Source organism: Ambystoma mexicanum, chromosome 1q (assembly GCF_040938575.1).
Source record: "Ambystoma mexicanum isolate Mex_15411 chromosome 1q, UKY_AmexF1_1, whole genome shotgun sequence".
Lineage (NCBI taxonomy): Eukaryota > Metazoa > Chordata > Amphibia > Caudata > Ambystomatidae > Ambystoma > Ambystoma mexicanum.
Window position 1 is genome coordinate 1,309,880,523 of NC_090922.1, and position 6,023 is coordinate 1,309,886,545.

Below are 6,023 nucleotides of genomic sequence, written 5' to 3' on the forward strand. Positions count from 1 at the left end.
TGGAGCCCAATGAGTGAAGTTATTACCACCTACTCTTTCCAGGATTTTATGTGGTTGTTGTAGGTTATGTTTCCCGTTGGATTGAAGATTTCTTCAGGCGGGAACATTGGTTAATTTCCTTGCAAGATAGTAGGGGCAGTGCCAGCCAGGCATTTAAAGATCATAACTAGGAATTTACATTTTTTCGCTGTTGAACTGGTAGCCAGTGAGGTTTTTTCTGGCTGCAGAAATGTTTTCCCGTCGATTCAATCCAAAAACAGACCTAACTGCACCATTCTGTATCGTCTGCAGTTTTGAGATATTACCTTTAGACGTGCCCATCAGGAGACTGTTACAGTAATCCAATTTTGAGTTGATTATGGCTCCTGCAATCAATGCTAGGTTTTGCTCAGATAAGTATGGTTGAATTTGCCCGGTAAGATTAGTGTAGAACGCACATGTTGATTTTAAAAGAGAGTCATGTCTCTTTTACGAGAGGTCCGAGTCAATAAAAATACCCAAGGTCTTAACATGCTCTGAAACTTCAATGAAACTGTTATTAATCTTACGTTTTTTATATTGTTGGTTTAATTTTCCTATTTTCTGAGGTGTGCCAAGAATTAAGAGTTTGGTTTTTGCCTCATTGAGCCCAAGAGAGTTGTTTTCCATCCATTTTTGTATAGCATTAAAAACTTCATTAACTCTTTGCACATTCTTTTCATAGGAACCTGACAGTTTGAATACAAACTGGGTGTCGTCAACGTAGTTTGTAAACTGTAAACCCATACTTTAAGCATGTCACATAGAAGTTTCGAGAAAATAGTAAAGAGTAACGGTGACAAGCACGATCCCAGTGGGACACCACAGGTCAACAACATTTTCAGGGAGCTAAAGTTACCCTTTACAACAGATGCCATTTTTGGGCCTAAGAATAATTTAAACCAGTTTATTGCTAGAGGAGAACATTTGCCTGTTGTCCTCAATCTAGTGGCCAAAATATTGCGATCTATGAGATCAAACGCAGAGAGATCAAGTAGCATAAGTAAGGGAGTGTTTCTTTTTTCAATAATACCAGCAATGTTGGCCTGGAGATCCAAGAGAGCGGTCTCTGTTCCGAGTTTTGCCCTAAATTCGGATTGCTTGTTAGCCAATAGTTTGTTTGTGTCTACAAACGTTTGGTACTGTAGGCAGGCAATTCTATCGATAATTTTAAGCAAGAAAGACACATTTGTTATAGACCTAAAATTGCCAGGTATTGATGGATCTAGGTTTTCCTTTTTTATGAGAGGCATAATCCATGCTTCCTTAAGGTCTGCAGGAACATAAGCTTCTTCAAAGGATTGATTAACAAATTGTACTACCCAGGGTGCTAGGGTATCTGCAAACTCTTTAAATAGATTTGCGGGAAAGATATCCCCCTGACAAGAAGATGGCCTTAATTTATGGGTAACCTCCAGAACCTCTGCAACAGAGACCCTTTCAAAGGAAAAGAGGTCAGGATGGCGGTCCGACGTGTCACTCTTAATAGTCGATGTCGAGGGGAGAATGTTCTTGTGATAAGAAAAATGTTTTTTCTGGGCTTCAATAGCCTGTTGGTGTTTATAATTTTTTCAGAAAAACCTTCATGGATAGCTTGACACCACTTATCACTCTCTTGAGCAAGGTGTGTAATCGTAGGTTCTTTCAACTTTTCTTTCGATTGTGATTTGGCTTGTTGAATCCTTGCGTTGAAGTGTTCTGCTTTAGATTGAAAAATAATCAATTTATAAGCTTTCCATTTCCCCATCTCAAACAACAATTCAGTTACAACATGCTTGTCCAAACTTTTTGAATGTGGGGCCTAGGCATTAACTTTTTGTCACCCAGTGGGCCGGCGAGCCAAAAGTCAACATCCGCACCCAAAGCAGTATATTAAAAAGCGATATTGTGTGACCTTTTACACAATAGCAGCACAGGCAGTGATAGCCATGCAGTCCCAAAGATAGCTTTTGGTGTCAGGAGCAGTGATCAAAGGTTAGTTGCTTGTGATTTCTTTAAGTGTGCATGTGTTCATATTTTTCTGAAATAGTGGGGGAAACCAAGCGTAGCGAGGGAGCTATAAGGATCGAGGGAGGGTTTGGGCCCCCCCCCCCAATAATTTTATTTCAAATATGTGGTTGAAATGGTGCATTTTACAGCAGAAATAAGTGACCAAAAAGCCATAAGTTTACAATCAGTTCTAAAGGGAAACATGAAAATTCCATGTCACCAACAGCAGACAAGGACATTTTACAACACAACACATTTTAATGATCAATGTGTCCACAGTGTAAGACAGCACTGTCACTGATGTAATGCATTGTCATGCTGGTTGTGCCCAAAATATGCCTCTGTAGCAACATGTCTATGCTGGCTGTTACTAATTTAGGCCAGCATTGTCCTGTACAAAGCATGTGCAGTGTGCCCAATACATATGCTAGTTTATTTCTGCAATACACATTCATTACTTTTGTGTTAATCATTGATGCTGCCGGTGTAGTGGCTGAGGACTGAAACTTCCTCTTGTGACCCCTTGCATGAGGTTACCAGAGGAAGTTACAGTTTGCTATTACCAGCTGCAGGGAAGATACTGGTGTTGCACAGATGGAGATAGGCTACAGGGAAGCTACTCAGCAAGCTTTAGTGTCCTTCGGGAACCAGTGTGGAGTCCGGTGTGCATGCCTCCTCTTTCAGAACAATGCAAGATGGTGAACCAGGCCTTTGGTGCTCCATCCTACATAATACAGGAAGTTCTCATTTGTGCAATCGTAACACATGAGGTTAACAAGCCATGTGATATATGTCAATCCTGGCCAGAAACCAATATGAGACACACTTGCAGACCCTCACTGAATGACCTTTCCAGGAGAAGTGGCTATGGAGTGTAAAATCTGACACAGGAAAAGCAAAGGTGCAGGAGTTTCGAGAACGAGTAGGAGTGATAGTTGAAGAAAGGAGAGGCTGGTAGAGGAGATGAGGATGGAGGCTGTGACAAGGAGCAGATAGGAAGAGAAGAGGAGAAGAAAGTGGGGGTAAAATGTGAGGTGAAAAGAGGAGTTGAGGAACAGAAGGAGGAGGAGACCAAAGGAGGGGAGGAACAGGAGGTCTGGGAGTACGAGCTGAAGCAGAGGAACAGAAAGGAGAGATCAAAGGAGTATTGGGAGTAACAGCAGGGGTAAAGGAGGAGTTGAGTAGCAGATACATGAAGAGGTGAAAAGAGGAGCAAAGCAGGCACAGGTGGGAGTAAGATCTGATGCAGTATGAGGAGCAGGGAATCGACACCATGTTGATAACATATTCTCCTATTAATTTGCATTGACCCAACAACCGTTTTCCATTTTTCCTTTCCAACTCCTGCTTCAGAATTATTTTAATAAAGATCTTCTGCAAAATGATACTTTGTGTCAAGGTCTTGAGTGTTCCCTCTCTGCTTTGTGACATTATATTTTGGCCCAGACCAGTAATAAGACTGTGACGATGCACACCAAATCAATCTTTCGGAAAAACAAGCTGAATATCAGCATCCCTATTCGGAATTCTCATGGGCCCACCGGCAAACCCCTTTGAGAGATTCAGCACGTGGAAATGCATTGGCAGTGCAGTGCGTGGGCACGCATTGGCAGTGCAGCACGTGGGCATGCATTGGCAGTACAGCACATGGGCATGCCTTGGCAGTGAAGCGCGTGGGTATGCATTGACAGTGCAGCACGTGGGCACACAATGGCAGTGCAAATAGAATCTCAGGTTGTCTTGCAGACGTTCTACAGGTCAATCAGAGCCCACGATTCTAGGGAACTTCTGTGGGCTGATGAATGCCCAGCTCCCTTAGTGAAATCACCAGTAAATCAGGGCTGTGGGCCCGAGCTGCTTAGAGCTGGCCCTCCTCGTAACTGCAGCACAATACATTCTGCTACAAGAGCAGGGTCTCTGTGTTCAACCAACCTACTCGCGCACTTTACTTTTTCTTTCTTTCACCAATATATGAGGCCTGTGTGCGCCCAAGCTGCTCAGAGCTGGCCCTCTTGACTGCAGCAAAATAAATTCTGCCTCAAGACCAGGGGATCTGTGTGCAACCAACCTAGCAGGCCTTGTGCACACTTACCTTTTTCTTTCTTTCACCAATAAATCAGGGGAAAGCGCAACCTCAGTCCCCCACTATCCGAAATGATGCAGTCGAGTATCCCCCATTTGGGGACATCGCAGGGGTCAGCAAATCCGATGTTCAATGGATGAGCCTCACCTTAGGAGATCTGCCTTTCTGATTACAGATTCTCCTCTGCCAGATACGTATGAGTTGCAAGCAAGAGGGCAGGGTTTGGGCCCCTTTCTGGAAGCCCCACTAAGCGAGGGTGAGCAGGCAGGCCTTGCCCCAGCCCCAGTCCTCCCGGAAGCCATGAGACAGTCTTCAGCCACGACCCGGTTAATTTATGTATTTATGCAATGTTTGTCGGAAATAGGCATCCGACAAACATTGCATAAATAAATAAATAAGCTGGGTCCACGTATCCAACAAACATGTCATAAATAAATAAATTAACCGGGTCATGGCTGAGGACTGTAACTTCTTCTGGTGACCCTTTTCAATGGCTCACCAGAGGAAGTTACAGTCCTCAGCCACAACCTGGTTAATTTATTTATTTAAGCAATGTTTGTTGGATACAGGTATCCGACAAACATTGCATAAATAAATAAATAAACCAGGTCCATGTATCCGACAAACATTTCATAAATACATAAATTAACCAGGTCGTGGCTGAGGACTGTAACTTCCTTTGGTGACGCCTTGCATGGGGTCACCAGAGGAAGTTACAGTTTGCACGCAGGCACATTTTTTTTTCTTTTCCCCAGCGCAGAGCAGGGGTTTGGGGATTTGCTTTTTCTGTGCACTTGAGCCTCACAGGCCACATGAAATGTCTTGGAGGGCCGCATTGTAGCCCGCGGGCCGTATGTTGGACAAAGGGGGCCTCATTACAAGTTTGCCAGTCCGGAATCAATGGTGCCGGTAGAACCGTACCAGCACCATTTTCCAGACCGCCACATTCTGACCTGCGATAGCGGAAACACCATCCCCCACAAACGATCCCCATGGTACTACCACACCCGGTAGCTCCGTGCTCGGAAACAGTTGAACGACCAATTACCGGCAAGGTGCAATACCGGGCACATTACGAGTAGCACGCACATGGAAACATCACCACAAACATGGTGGTAATACCGTGAACACTGTGCCGGTACCACCGGCACTGCAGACTAGGCGTTAAACAGTGGCAGGTGAGCTGCAAAAAGCCCCAGGTGTGCACAATCAGGCCAGCTGCACATCATAGGCCACTGGGAGCCTACAAAAGGGCCACACCCACACCCAACCCACCTTCCAACACAACCATGCTGTCAGTCACCCTAGCAGCAATTGGGATAGGAAACCTGCAAGCAGCAGTGGAGATTGAAGCAGCACTGAGGTAGAGGAGGAGGCGGCATAGGCACAGGAGGCCAATCATGAACCCGGTGGCCATCCCAAACATCAATGTGCAGCAGGTACCACCCCACAGGCAGCCAGCAATACTCTGCACCAGGGTCTCACCCTGGAACTTGAACCCAAGTCAAATACAAACATTGTAGCAGCTTGACAGGGCCACAATCCTATCAATCGTCACCCTCCTTGAAGAAGACATCAGCAGCCACATCGGCATCCGGACTGCAATCCCCCCTGCTGAAGGTTTTCTCCGTACTGCACTTTCTTGCTACTGGAACCTATCAGCACACTATTGGGGAGCTGCACGGGCTGTCACAACCCTGTTTTTCCAGGATACTTGTCCAGGTACTGGATGCGCTGATGCGCCATGTGTCGGACCAAATTGCCCTAGCCTATACCCCTGCCCAGGTCATTGCCACCAAAGTGGCCTTCCATGCCATCGCCGGCATGCCCAATTGCATAGGTGCAGTAGATTGCACGCCTGTGGAGTTGACCGTCAGACATGCAACAGAGGCGGTGTATCGCAATCGGAAGCAATTCCACTCACTGAACGTCC

General features: G+C 45.5%; 1 non-coding gene across 1 annotated transcript; it reads right to left on the minus strand.

The window, feature by feature from the left end:
- Positions 1-4,124: 4,124 nt before the first annotated feature.
- LOC138565532 (U1 spliceosomal RNA) lies at positions 4,125-4,288 on the minus strand. The gene has a single exon (XR_011301376.1). It is a non-coding gene; the product is annotated as a U1 spliceosomal RNA (small nuclear RNA).
- Positions 4,289-6,023: the final 1,735 nt, after the last annotated feature.